The sequence below is a fragment of the Monodelphis domestica genome, chromosome 3 (assembly GCF_027887165.1).
Source record: "Monodelphis domestica isolate mMonDom1 chromosome 3, mMonDom1.pri, whole genome shotgun sequence".
Classification (NCBI taxonomy): Eukaryota; Metazoa; Chordata; class Mammalia; order Didelphimorphia; family Didelphidae; genus Monodelphis; species Monodelphis domestica.
The window spans coordinates 251,336,956-251,352,773 of NC_077229.1; positions in this window are offsets into that span (position 1 = coordinate 251,336,956).

Here is a 15,818-nt window from a genome sequence, read left to right on the forward strand (position 1 = left end):
TTTGATTGTTCTTCCCTCTTTGAGACTCTTTCAATGCATGTAAGGGTTGAGTATTTCCTATCTCCAACTTCTTCACCCTTCCAGTGTATTGATGTTCTCCTCCCGCTTTCCATGCGATTCTTTGTGACATATAAATTTACCCCTTTTGTTTCTTTTCCCCTTTGTTTTAGTATTAACCTCTTTTAAATCTCTATTTATATACATACATATATATGTATTTATGCATACATATATCTGTATACCCTATTTATGTCTTGGCATTTCATACTAAATAATTTGTCACTGTTCCCGCTAAATGTAATTCTTCTAGCAACCCAGGTGATAATAAACATTTTTTGAGAGTTACCAATGACCTCTTTTCTTATAGGGATACATATCATTTTAACTTATTGGGTCTCTTAAAATTTTTTTCCTTTTGTTTTGTTTCTCTTTATTCCAACTTTCTTAATTACATTTTGATGATTCTCTTGAGTTCTGTGCTTGGGCATCAAATTTTCTTTTCAGGTCTGGTCTTTTCTTTACAAATACTTGGAATTATTTTATTTTTTTTAAATGACCATACTTTCCCCTGTAAGAATATGATCAGTTTTGCTGGGTAGTTGATTCTTGGTTGTAGATCTAGTTCCCTTGCTTTCCAGGATATCCCATTCCATGCCTTTTGGGCCTTCAGTGTGGATTCAGCCAGATCCTGTGTTATCCTTACTGTGGTTCCATGGTATCTGAATGACTTCTTCTTAGAAACTTGTAATATTTTAACTTGATCTGATAGTTCTTGAATTTGGCTATAACATTCCTGGATGTTGTCAGTTGGGAACTGAGTACAGGAGGTGATCTGTGGATTCTTTCAATCTTTACTTTTCCCTCTTGTTCTAGAATATTGGGGCAGTTTTCTTGGATAATTTCTTGTAGAATGATGTCCAGGCTTTTTCTTTTGTCATGGTCTTCCAGCAGACCAATGATTCTTAAGTAGTCTCTCCTGGAATGATTTTCTAAATCTTCTGTTTTGTGAATGAGGTGCTTCATATTTTCCTCAATTTTTTTCATTCTTTTGATTTTGTTTTATAGTGTCCTGCTGCCTTGTAAGGTCATTTGCTTCTAGTTGTTGTATTCTGGTTCTTAAAGACTGGATTTCATCTCTGGCTTTTTGGTCATTCTTCTCCTTCTGGTCTGATTTTCTTTCATCTTTCATCTCCTTTGCCTCATTTTCAAGTTGATTAATTTTGGCGTTCAAGACACTGTTTTCTATTTCCAGATGAGTTATCTTGCTTTTAAAGTTCAGCACTTCAGCACTCTTAATTGTATTTTGAATTGCATTTTGAATTCCTCCAAAGCTTATATCGAGTCTGTAGGGGAGGAGTGTTTGAGTTTGATCTTCCCTGCCCTCTGAAGGCTTTGATGGAATTAAGTCCAGCTGGGTTGGGTTGGATGTGCCCTGAGGCCAAAACGTCTGGAGAGGGGGGCAATATGGAGTGCCTGTGATGCTGCAACTAGGTTGCCCACTCTGTGCTCTGAGTTCTGCATTTATTCTCCAACTGCTCCCTCACCACCTGTGTTCGACATTCTGGGCCTGACACAGATTTGCCTACAAGGTACTCCCTCCAGACCAGCACTCTTGTCCACCCAGAGGATCTAGGTGCCCTGGAGGCTTAGAGCTCTAGGTGGGGGTGGAGGCTGGGACCTTCCTTCTTCCTTCCCCTTAAACCTGAGCATTTTTATATCCAGGCTTTTTTTTTTGGGGGGGGTGTACCTTTTAAGTTGAGTCCTGCAGGAGAGTTCCTTGGCTCTGTCTTATTATTAGGTTTGATTTTCAGTCTCCTAGAAGTATTTAGTTTGTAATAGGTAAGGAAGGGTTTTCAGAGGTCTGAACTTTCATTGCCTCTATGCCACCATTTGTCTTTAACTGCTATGATTTTTAAATGCCCCTACAGGTCTCAGATATGCACATCTTTACATATTTGTGCAGGTATAATATATTCTATCATAATATATCTTCCTTAATGACAAGGGATATATACATTTTGTACATCAATTTATCTCAGTATCTAGCACATTGCCATGCATAAATAGATGATCAATAAGTATTTGTTGAAGAAATGAATGATGACTTAATTATCCTCACTTGTTACCTTCACAAAGTAAAACCTAATGATAAAACTCTTTTGGATTGGAAAATATTGTGATCTAAGAGAAAGAACACTAAGTTGGAAGTAAAAGGTTCTAAGCTCCCTTCCTCTGATGAGATAATCTTCATGGATCTTTCCATCTCTCAATTTTATATACCTATGAGAAATAATTATAGAATTATTGTAGGAACATCATTCATTCACCATTTATCACATACCTGCTCTGTATATGGTGGCTGCAAAAGGAATTTGAATACTATAATAATAGGAATGATGATATTCATAATACTCTAATATAAACATTTGATTTAAGTTTTGCTTAGTTATTAAAACATTTCTCTCCTTGTATAAGTTAATATATAAAGACATAGAAACACTATCCATGTCATTAATCTGTATGTCTTATGATTAGAGAACTTCTGTCTGGTGAAGATGGTGACCTTCACTCAATAGAGACATTATAACTACTAATGAAGTGATGTTGATGGTGGATATGAGCAGAAATCAACATTTCCACAGTTCTCATGTGAATATTAAACTTGGATCCTTTTGAGTAGGATTAAATAAAATGTCATATCTTAAGACCTATATTTTAGGAAAATCAATTTCACAACTGAGCAGAAGGTGAATGAGAAAGGGGAGAGACTTAAAGTATTTAGACCAATTATCAGGCTAGGTATAAGATGATGGGACCTACAGGAGAGTGGAGGTAGTGTTGGAATAAAGAAGAAGTATATACAAAAGTTTTTAAGGTTAAATTTAAATGTTAAAAATCAATGGGATTGAAGTATAAGAACACAACTACAAAACACTCTCCACACAATTAAAACTGGTTCTAAACAATTGGAAAAACATTGATTGCTCATGGGTGGGATGAACTAACATAATAAAAATGACAATCCTACCAAAATTAATTTATTTATTTAGTGCCATACCAATTGAACTACCAAAAACTTTTTTCACTGAATTAAAAAAAAATAACAAAGTTCATTTGGAAGAACAAAAGATCAAGGATATCCAGGGAAATCATGAAAAAAAAGCAAAGGAAGGAGGACTTGCTGTCCCAGATCTCAAAGTATACTATAAAGAATTGATCAATAAAAGAATTTGGTACTGGCTAAGAGACAGAAAGGAGGATCAGTGGAATAGACTTGGAGTGAGGGACCTCAGCAAGAGAGTCTATAATAAGACCAAAGATGCCAGTTTTGGGAACCAAAACCAAGTATTTGATAAAAACTTCTGGGAAAATTGGAAGACAGTATGGGAGAGATTAGGTTTGGATCAACATCTCACCCTACACCAAGATAAACTCAGAATGGGTGAATGACTCGAATATAAAGAAGGAAACTATAAGCAAATTAGGTGAACACAGAATAGTATACTTGTCAGACCTTTGAGAAAGGAAAGATTTTAAAACCAAGAAAGAGCTAGAAAAATCACAAAATGTAAAATCATTAATTTTAATTACATTAAATTAAAAAGGTGTTGTAGAAACAAAAATAGTACATCTAAAATTAGAAGGGGAGCAACAAATTGGGAAACAATCTTCATTACAAAAACCTCTGACAAACGTCTAATTATTCAAATTTATAAAGAGCTAAATCAATTGTACAAAAAATCAAGCCATTCTCCAACTGATAAAAAGGGCAAGGGACAAGAATAGGCAATTTTCAGTTAAAGAAATCAAAAGTATTAATAACAAGATGAAAAAGTGCTCTAAATCTCTTATAATCAGAGAAATGCAAATCAAAACAACTCTAAGGTATCACCTCACACCTAGCAGATTGGCTAACATGACAGCAAAGGAAAGTAAAGAAAGCTGGACGGGATATGGCAAAGTTGGGACATTAATGCATTGCTGGTGGAGTTGTGAATTGATCCAACTATTCTTGAGGGCAATTTGGAACTATGCCCAAAGGGTGCTAAAAGACTATCTACCCTTTGATCCAGCCATAACACTACTGGGTTTGTACCCCAACGAGATAATAAGGAAAAAGACATGTATAAAAATATTCATAGCTGCGCTCTTTGTGTTGGCAAAAATTGGAAAATGAGGGGATGCCTTTCAATTGGGGAATGGCTGAACAAATTGTGGTATATGTTGGTGATGGAATACTATTTTGCTCAAAGGAATAATAAAGTGGAGTTATTCCATGGGGACTGCAACAACCTCCAGGAATTGATGCAGAGTGAGAGGAGCAGAACCAGAAAAACATTGTACTCAGAGACTGATACACTGTGGTACAATTGAATGTAATGGACTTCTCCATTAGTGGCAGGGCAGTGACCCTGAACAACTTGGAGGAATCTATGAGAAAAAAACACTATCCACATTCAGAGGAAACACTGTGGGAGCAAAAAAACGAAGGAAAACAACTGCTTGAATACATGTATCAAAGGGATATGGCTGGGGAGGTCGGGTCTAAATGAACATCCTAGTGCAAACATCAACAACATGGAAATAGGTTCTGATCAAGGACACAAGGAATACCCAATGAAATTGTGCAATGGTTGCTGGAAGAGTGGGTGGAGGGAGGGAGGGAAATAATGTGATTCTTGTAAGCTAGAAATAATGTTCTGAATTGACTAAATAAACTAATTCAAATGGAAAAAAATTCAATGGGATTCAGAAACATACTGTATAGAGGAAGTGATGATTTAGGACAGTAAGAATTCTAGGGTGATGCCTAGGTTGATAGACTAGGTAAGTAGGAGGATAGTAGTATCTTCAAAAATAAGGAAATTCCACATGAGAAGGGGTTTGTGTGGGGCACAAATGAATTCAACTTGGACAGCCCAAATTAATTATTCCCATGGGACATCCTGTTTGAGATGTACTTTAGGTAGATAGATATAAGTAGTAGTAGTAGTAGTCTCTCCGTAACCGAGGATGACGAAGATAGATATAAGAATTTAAAGGTTAAAAGATACATTAGTGCTGGATATGCACATTTGAGATCTATTTGAAAATTGAAATGTGACAGTGTTTCAAAAGTTTTCCTCTAATTTAACAAAAAACAACAACAATAAAAAACCCTATCTGTTTCAATATTTCCTTCTCTAAATATAAAAATAAATTAATATTATACAAATTTAATAGCAATGGAACTCTTTATGAGGCCGGTGCAGATTTGGGAAATTTATTTCTTATGGACTTGACTTGTGTTTTGGATTTGGGGTATGGTATTATTTTTATTTTCATTTAAGTGATTGGCAACTAGATTAAAGCCAATTCATAGAAAAGATTATGTGTCAAATTGCTAAAAATTGTTTCTCTATATTTTTTTTGTCAAATAAGTGGATCTATTTGGCTTCTTTAAAAGGAATTTTGTCAATCTCTGAATAGTATTTTGACAATGGTTATTTTCTTCCATTTATGCTGATCATTTTAAAGGAAGACACATTTTGCTACAATTCTGCCCTTTTACATTGAATGCAAACTGGAATCTATAGAGATTATTTCTTTTCTTTCCATCTAGAAATTATTCAAAGACGTATGTTCAGATTACAAAATAAATTTGTTCAGCTACATAATAAATGTTGATAGGGAAGAAAATTCAGAAAATAAATTGTCCACTGCAAAGTCAAATATTTATTAATCTATGGAGGTAAAAAGTGGGAAATTACAAAATTATGGAAAATGTTTGGTATATGAATACAGCATTGCAGTGACTGTCAAAAGCATTTTATTTCTCAGGTACTCTATTAAATAACTCTAATGAAGAGAATGCAAAAAATATTGTCAAGTCCTATATTTTGGAGGAAAGATGACATTTTTTTAAAACAATAAAGTTTGATAACTTTTGGCTTTTTCAAGATTTTTCAAGATGCATTAATTTTATCTGTATATTATTTATTAACAGTTTGTTTTCATGGGATTAATTTTGTTTTCAAACATCAGCAGCACAGTCATGCAAAAGGACACAGGCTCACGTACTTAAAATGAACAAAATGATTGAGCATTTGGAACCAAAATTTCAAATAGGAGGTCTACATATGTTTTGTCACTTCTGTTTAATTTTTATTTTTTTGTTTTTAATGTTGGAAAAGTATGTCAAGTCAAGGAATTAGAATGTTCTCAGAGGTCATTTATCCTACAGTCCCCTGATAAAGAAACTGAATTCCATTGTGAAATGCTTTGCACAAAGGCACCATTCTAATTAGTGACAAGTTAGGATTAAAACCTAAATCTCTGGATGCTTAAAATAATTGGGCTGTAATTCTAGAATTGAAATTTACCTCAGCAATTGTCTAGTTAATTTCCTTTATTCTATCGATGTGGAAATAGAGGCCCACAAAGGTTGTATGATACAGTTGACTTGGCCACCATGCATCAGAAGTGGTGTTTGAAACTGGCTCCTTTAATTCCCAAATTGGTACTCTTTTTCTTTTACTACAAAAATAATCTGATTCAATGACAGTCTATTTGGTGGCAGAGTATCTTAACCTCTTATCTGATGGCAAGTTATTTAATAAGAAAAAAGAATACAATGACAGTGACATTTAAAAAGCCCAGCGCTAATGAAAATTTTGCAGAACACTACTAGAAAATGAAATGGTAATAAAAATATTTAAACTATTTCATCAGGGATTTGAAGAATATTTTTTTCAAAACAGTTCCATTTCTGTAAAATTTATGACTCTACCCAAGTGACCTAGTCCCACTAGATTATTTTGGCCATTATTAAAAACAGTTCCCTAAGTCTTTCAAGCTACATACATTGGATTTAACCAGGAAATATGGAGTCAGAGAAACTAGCTTAATAGGCAACATTAACTCCTTAAAACAAAATGTCTGCTGTTCCATTGGACTCAAATGTATTGCAGAGATTATCTATTTTACAAAAAATAATTTGAAATATGTTTAGGAAATTATTTAAAAGGAGAAATAACAAGACATGAAAAGAATAGTGGGACATGGGATTCAAACTATGGCATTTGCTTAAGACTTTCTTCATTGTTAGAGAAAATGATTTCTTTATTTTCCATGTTGCAAAGATATTTATCAAGTGTAGGAAGTTATTTAAGCATAGAAACAATAAGACATTTTTTGTAGCAATATATTTACCAAGAGAAAAAAATTCAACTTCTCTCTTTTGTCCATCAAAAATCCTTCACCAAAAAATTAACATCAATGGGAATAGCAATATCTCTCATGTTAGGTGATCTAATTTAATAATTGAATTAGTTCTTGTGACTTACTGGACATTTCATTTAAAAAGTGAGACCCAGGTAAAGTAGGGAAGGAGTTGATTAGAATTTTCTCTCCACTTTTCTGTCTCTTCTCTTAAGAGGTGTATCATGTTCTCTCTCTTGACCAAAGACCTAAAATCCAAGCACTATGTATACCAAGGATCTGAAACCCAATATTAGGTTACTTTCTCTCATTTTCTCAATTCCATGAGCATTCCCAATTCAATTTTCAATTCAATAAACATTTATTAAGGAAGCTAACAATCTAATGGAAGAAGAGAACACAGAAGGAAACTGGAAAAGAGCTAAGGTGAACATTATGGGGTTTCTTGTACCAAGTAGTTCTATCTCCAAGTTTCCCCAAAATGATAAAAGAAAAAAAATCTATAACAGATATATATAGTATAGTATAGTATAGTATAGTCACACAAAGCCAAATTCCACGTTGAGCATAACTTTAAAAAGCTTAAGATCCCTGTTCAACACAGTGAACAACCATAATCCTTGAGGATCATTGAAGAAGGCTTCCTTCCTCCTGACAGAGGTATGATGGACTCAGGATGTAATGATGTGATTTTTAGTTTTAAAAGTCACAATCACAAAATCACAAGATTAAAGGAAGGGGGGAGGAGTGGGGAGAGGCAAAACATCTAAACAATGTGAGATGATGAAGAGAAAATGCAGAATTCTCAGTAAATCACTTCAATTTCTATGTCATGTATGTGTGTGTGTGTGTGTGTGTGTGTGTGTGTGTGTGTGTTTGAAAGGTTGAGGTGAAGGTCTCAGCTGAAAAGGTGGAGGGAGATGGATCATTGAACTCTTGTTCAGGAAATTTTTTTAGAAAATTTGAAATTGTTGCCTTCTCCTGGAAACCCAGGCTACTTTATCACTTCCTTTTTCTACCTAAAAACCCAAATTTCCTTAGCTAAATATCTCATTTCTTCTAGCTTATAAATAATGTATTTATTTATAATATATATCAATATATAAATATGCATAATATTTATCTTCTTAAAAGTAAGTCTCCAATTTGGTAAGTTCAGTGCTAGTCAGTCAGAGTTGCCCTGACCAAGGCTGGACCTTAGGCCTGGGCCCAATCTGAGTTAAAAGACAGAAAAAAAGATCTTACTTATCTTCTGTTAGGTTGAACACTGAACACGAAGTCACTTCTCTCTTCAAAAGCTGTTACTCCAAGTATTTCCAAAGATTTTAGAGGAAAAGTCTCAGAGAGGATTTGAAACAATTCTGTCTTGAACCAGGCTCAGTTCAAAGACAGCAGACAGAGCTGTTGCTTCGAATCTTCAGAGCTCAGATGGAAGTTAAAAAACAAACAAAAAACCTCCACCTTGAGGACTCCAACAGAATCTCCCAGAGGCTTGGGCTCCAAGGTTCCAAATTGGTCTTAAAGCAACTTGGCAAAGTTCCCAACTTATCAAAATTAGTTACTTACTCAATAATAATATTTCTAATACTATGGAGGGAGAAATAACAAATAGATAAGGTGTTAGATAAAATGTTTCCCTTATTTCAGTGAGAATAGATGAAATAAGTTTGTAATGGACTAAGTCAGCTCTGTGCTTAATTTCCATTGGCTCCATGAGTAGCATGTGAATAGGAGAAAGGAAGTAGGTAGTGAGAGCAATTCAATATTGGAGTCTTTCACCAAGTGACTGACAATAGGACGAAGGGGCAAGAGATTTTTGAGTAAAGAATAGTATTGCATAGAAATGGTTCACCTAAGTGTTACTATAGAGAAGGAATAAGAATGTATGTAGTGCAAGAATAATGGTCTGGAAAGAATAGAAGGGTTGAAAACATGAAAGTCATAATGAGGATGTAAAATAGGTAGAGGGATATTCAAGTTCTATAATATCATTGGATAATAAAGATTCTTCATTGTATGCTACATTCCACCAGAAAAGAAAAAAAGAAATAGATGAAGAGCTAGGGAAATAGATCACATGCTTGACACTAAAGCACATTTCAAAAGTGATGAGAATTTCAATTATCCAGAAATGCATGGAAGTATCTCTCCACAATAAAGAAAAACATTTAATAACTTTTAGTCTGATTTACTGATGAATTCACCTTTCAAGTAACATTATAAGCCAGATCTCATTTCCTTTAAGAGTAAAAAACTGGCTGCTGGGCTTGAAATGATAGAAACATTGAGAGGGAGATTAACTAACTGTATTCTATTTGTTTTGATAGAGAAGGCAATGAAAGAAGCATTTATTATGTACTAGGCACTGTTCTAATAAGTGCTTTATAATATCATATCCTTTGATGTTTACAAAAATCCTGGCAAGAAGCCTTATTATTATCACCATTTTATAATTGAGGAAAATATGAAAAATATGATTTATTCAGGACCACACAGTGCTTTATACAGTGTCTGGCACATGGTAAGTGTAATACATTTTTATTATTTTATCAACTGATAGTAGATGTCTGACGCTAGATTTTAAGTCATCCTATTAATTCTGGGCCTAATACTCTATCTTTCACTGTGCCCCATAGCTACCTTTAGGAAGAAATGAAAGAGAGATATAGTCTGAAATTTATCTTAACATATTTCAGAGGACTCATAGGACTAAAACTCCACCAAGAAAGTTAGCCAAAAATTAAAGGAATGATAAAAATGAAATTCTAATAACTCAAAGAAAATTAAAATTAGAAGGAAAACTAGAATTATATAAAGAAAATCATCTAGGTGAATAAGGTACTCAACAAGTAACTTTAATTCTTCCACAGGAATTGAAGGACATGTGAATAGGTAGGTGGAAAATTAATCACTTTAAAACTTCCAAATCTGAATTATGTACCAGATAGAGAGGAATTATATATAAATCCACAGAGTAAGGAAAATGGAATTTTGATAAGGTAAACTCTTTATAAATAAACTAGAATGTTTTAAAATTTAAAGAAGTAGGAAGTAGCAGCACACCAAATACACTACCACAACATTAATCTTCATGGACTCATGGGAGAAGAAAAATTTAATTCCAAGTTTATGAAAGTGTCTATTTTGACTACTCTGTTGCTAGACATACCATATCAAAAGAATCTTCTCCCCACCCTACCTCACAGCTAGCAGTAGACACTGATTTTGACCAGTTCTGTGAAACTGAAGTAAAGAACAGGAAAGGAAGTACTATCATATATTGGGGCTGAGTCTGAGATGAGGTCTAAAGTTAAAATATATCTGGAAAACCTCCCAATGGCACAAGAAGTAACAGACAAGCCAAAAATGAAAAGCATAGAATGGAAGAAGGAATTGGATGCCAACTCTGCTTATAATGGCAAATTTAGGGTATGTTGATTAATTTTTATTATTTTATTTTACATTTTAGTCTTTGTTTTAAAATTTCTCCCTATGGGGCTAAATTAGGAGATTAAGAACTTGGTACTTGGACCATGACCTGGAAGAAAAAAATTAGGAATTCTATAAGGGAAATATGATGAGAGAGTACATTTAAAGGATATAGATGCCAGTTTGTTCAGATTATAGAGGAGAATAATAGATTTGCCACAGCATGTGAGATTGTCACATAGAAGAATTACATGGCAGGTCTGAATTTAAGGAAAATCAGATTGGTGACTGTAAAAAAGATGGTTTACAATGAGAAGAAATGAAGCAGGGATATGAATTAGGAGACCATTGCAATAGTCTATGTCAATATGATGAGCATTTAAACTAAGGTGGTTGCTATGTGTATGGGTACAAAAGATACTGGGGAAGCAGAATAAGGATTTAAGTATTGCTCTGATTTTATAAATACATATACATACATACATATATATGTATATTTATATATATATACAATATGTATACACACACACAAATATGTGTGTTTCTGTGTGTATTTCAGTGGTGTCCAACTCTTCCTGACTCTATTTGAGGTTTTCTTTTATCTGGCCTCTGTGGTCCTCTATTTAAAGATCTTTCTTTCTTGTGTCTCCTCCCCTAAATTTCACATCTATCAATCACAGCAGATGCTCCTCTCCAGGGCTTCCCACTCTTTCACATGTGGGTTACAGACTTCCCACTCAATGCATGAAATGGGTGTTTCCAACTTTTTTTGTTAGATCATATTTTTTTTGTTAGATCACACCTTTAGTAGTTACTTCTCACCTTTAGTAGTTAGTTCTCACCTTTAGTGAATAGTTATTTTTTTGTAGATTAAAATGGGTAGATCTATTTCAAATACCGAGTTAACACTTTGAGGGATTAAAAATCTAAAAATAGACTGGGGATTACAATTCAATTTTCCCAGTAAAGGAAGAGCTAAGTACATTCATTGTTACAATCAGGAGATAGTGAAATCTAATCTTTACAATTCGCCCTGATGATCATTGGGAGACTAGTCTCCTCACTGATCATTTAACAGAATCATCTTGTAGTCCTAAAACCTTCTAACTACAGATGTATACAATATTTCAGTTTCTAAGAAGAAAGTACAATAGTTAGAGAGAAATAGAAAAGATAGGAAGCAAAACCAATGTTTTGCTAGGCGCATTGACAAAAATCCAAATTAGGGGGCAATCCCCTTTAGCATAACAGTGTACATTTACAATAAATGTTTCAATCCCCTTTTGTTCAATTGATTGCACCCAAAAGTTCATTCTCGATCTTCTTGATGAAGGGAAGGTTTCTGCAAGAATCTTTTTTTTTCTTCAGAAAGTTCATTCTTTTGGATTCAAGGAGTTAGCAAACTTCTTTTTCTGAAATTTTTCTCAAACAAAATTTTAAATATTGGATTTTTCTTCTTTTTAACATTTCAATTTCTTTCTGTAAGTCTTCCACTGATTTACTGTTTTTTCACATCTTTTTGTGTGGCCCTTATAAATGTGTACTGCTACTCTCCTCAATTTTTCAAGGTCCATAGAGACCCAGTTCGGGCAGCTAGTTCTAAAATAGTCTTTTACCACCAAACAAATGTTCTTAGAGAATTGTCTGTGTATTTGTCTAATGTCTCTTTCATTGGATAAATCAAAGTCCATATATATATTCCCCACATCAATAAGTCTATCCATAAATTGAGGTGGAGTCTCATCTATTTCTTGTTTGGTGCTTTTGAATTTAGACCATGAATGTGGGCTATCAGAGCATGCTCTCATGGCTATCAATAATGCTTCTCTGGCCTGGTTTAGTTCTGTATAATCTGGTTCAACACTGGGGTTCCAATGTGGATTTTTAGTTGGCCAATAATTTGCTCCCTTATCTTGCTTCTGATTAGCTGAAGAGATGACTTTATTTTTCTCCCTGTTTGTCAGAAATTTTTCTAATACATTTTCAACATCTATCCAAGTGGGGTTAAAAGATTTGAATATGTTCTTCAATCTTTTTTAAGATTGAGGGTTCGGGTCCCTTTGTGGTCACCAAATAAATGTGAGATTTAATTAATTTATTAATTAAATATATTATATATTAATATATTATTTATTAATATATTATATATATAAATTAATTAATTAATTAATTTAATGGACTTAATATATAATTTGTGGTCGCAAAGGATTTAATTTCTAAATCCCAAAATGAATTACCAAAGTAAAATGGAATTTATGGTAGTTAATTTATAATAGAGAGAAGATATTAAGGAATGCGATAAAGGAAGAGAGAAAACTCTAGCTTCCTCTGAGCCAGGGAGAAATTCTAAGGCCCTAATCAGGGAAAAGGAGTCTCAAGATGATAGGCCTTTTTTGGAGGTTCATACCTCCAGAAAGGACAAGGAAACTAAGTCAGCCTTTCACTCACCAAGGTGACTGTCTAAAAGGAAAGCAGTCTGAGGTCTCCTGATTGAGTTCCTCCAGGGGTCCAGTTCCACAGCCAAGTGTCTTTACTCCAAGTCTGAGTGTCTCTCTTCCAGTTCCTCCTCAAGTGTCTATCTTCCAGTCTGACTCCAAGTGACTGATTGAAGTCTCTCATCTGAGTGACTCTTCTTCACTCTTGATTCAACTCCGAATCAGAGGATTCTCAAATCTCTCTTTCTGGCCTCTGTGGTCTTCTATTTAAAGATCTTTTTCTTTTGTGCCAGCTCCCCTAAATTTCATATCTACCAATCACAGCAGATGCTCCTCTCCAGGACTTCACACTCTTTCATATGTGGGTCACAGACCTCCCTCTCAATGCATGAAATGGGTGTTCACACCTTTTTTGGTTAGATATATTTTTGGTTAGATCACACCTTTAGTAGTTAGTTCTCACCTTTAGTGGTTAGTTACTTTTTTGTAGAATAAAATGGGTAGATCTACTTCAAATACTGAGTTAACACTTTTTGGGATTAAAATTTAAAAACAGACAAGATTATAATCCAATCTTCCCAATAAAGGAGGAGCTAAGTACCACCATTGTTACAATCAAGAGATAGCTAAATCCAATCTTCACACTTGGCAAAGAAACTGGAGTAGTTGGCTTTTTTCTTCCCTAGTTCATTTTTAGATTAAGAACTGAGGCTAACAGGGTTAAATGACTTGCCCAACTACTAAGTATTGTAAAAATAATAAGTAAATGAATGAGTTATGGATATAAACTGATTAGATACTCTGTTTGCTGTGCTTTTACAAAGTATCTTCAGTTTATATAGGTGATGTGAAGCTCATAAGTGAGCTTCTCTTCAGGGTGAGGCACAAGGATGCTAAGGAGACTCTTGTTACACACACACACACACACACACACACACACACACACACACACAAACTATTTATTGAGAATATAAGGTTATAAAAGGATTTCTAAATCTAAGAGATTCTAACTCCACCCAAATAAAACTCCCTGGTTCCACAAGGAACCACTCCTTCTGTTTCCATAAGCTACACTTATCCTTCCTGATCTGAATAATCCTAATTTTTTTTTCTATTCTAAATAAACTAACATTACTATCCTTATAATTCTTAACCTCATCTCCAAGTTGTAAAAATAACAAGGGTCGCTGGTTGAGCCTTAGAAGACTCAGAGTCCAAACCAAAGACCAGGTCTTTCTTTGGTCTCCTCAGTGATAAAATAATTTATGAAACAGCAATAGATAGTTGTTAGTGTTTCTCACATTGGAAAAGAAAATCACTTAGCTCCTTCAGGTTTTTCCCTCCTTTCCTTCTACTTCAGACAGTGAAGAGTGAGAGAAAAGAAGATGTGAGCTCCTCCCAACACTCTAAGAGAACGCAACAGCCACTACTGGAGAGAAACTGCCCACAATCTCAGAGCAACAGCCATACCCAGAGAAAGTAACTGCCACAGAAAAACCATTATAATTTCCCAACACATTGTCAACATTTGAAACTGACACTCTGTTTCAGATCTCCAATTCTTTCTCAAGCCAAATTCTCTACTTATTATCTCTAAACTAATATAACCAGACTTAATTTCTAATATCATCCTTATAAATTCTAGGTCATATTTGAACTCATGATGAGTTTTTTTTTTCTGATTCCAAAACCAGTGTTTTAATCCCTATGTCACCTAGCTGCCACTATGTGTGCAATGTATAGGATATACATATCTGTGTATATGTGTTTGATTATGCATATATATAGAGAGCAGAAGGCAGGTAGCTAGGGAATACCGAAGAGAGAAGTCTTCCTGTAAAAAATGGAATGAAATCTGAGCCTTGAAAGCACCAATATTATACTTTAAAAGTTTCATTTATTTTTTTTTTACTGGCAAAGGTAGTAGATTCCCCAGAAATTTCAGCATGCCTCTCATTCATCTCAATTTTTTTACTATGAAATCTATTGTTATTACAAGGCTGTTGGAAATGTAAAATCAACTTATTACTGATAATCATGAACACTGTACTGTGTGATTAAGGACTTTAGTTTTTAGAGAAAAGATAAGACACAACTTGATATAACAATCCTGGAGGATTTTATCATTGTCACCATCATTATTACTAATAACAATATAATAAGCTATTTTATCATTTTGGAGATCATGGTAAAGCACATAAGTCTCTGATTTAACATAGCATTTTCCACTTTTTTTTTTAGAATATTGAGTGCAATTAATTTCTGATATTGAAAGTCAGACACAGTGGCATTGTAGAATCTTCCACATGTTTTATCAGATAAATCATTCTCTTATTTGCTATCAGTCTCAGATGGTTATGTTTCAGTATGTAATATTGGACATTAAATTTCATTCTTTTTCTGATTCCCATATTTTTTTCATGCTGTGAAATATGAGAATAGCAGGTATCCAAAATCAAAACCAAAACAAGTTGAAACTAAGTCAACTAACCTTGTCAGATGTGGCATTAAACTATGACTGATGTACAATATCCTCTCCCCAAAAAATTACTTTTGCATAATAACATTCTGATCACAGATGCCTGAACTTTCTGCCTCACCATCTGTACAGAACATTTCAAAATAAATGAATAGATAGGAATGTATTTTAATTAAGTTAACCTTTAAAAAGACCATACTATACAAATCCCTACAGACCACAAAGATGGAGATAATATGAGAATGCATATTTGTGGAAATAGCCTACTGAATCTA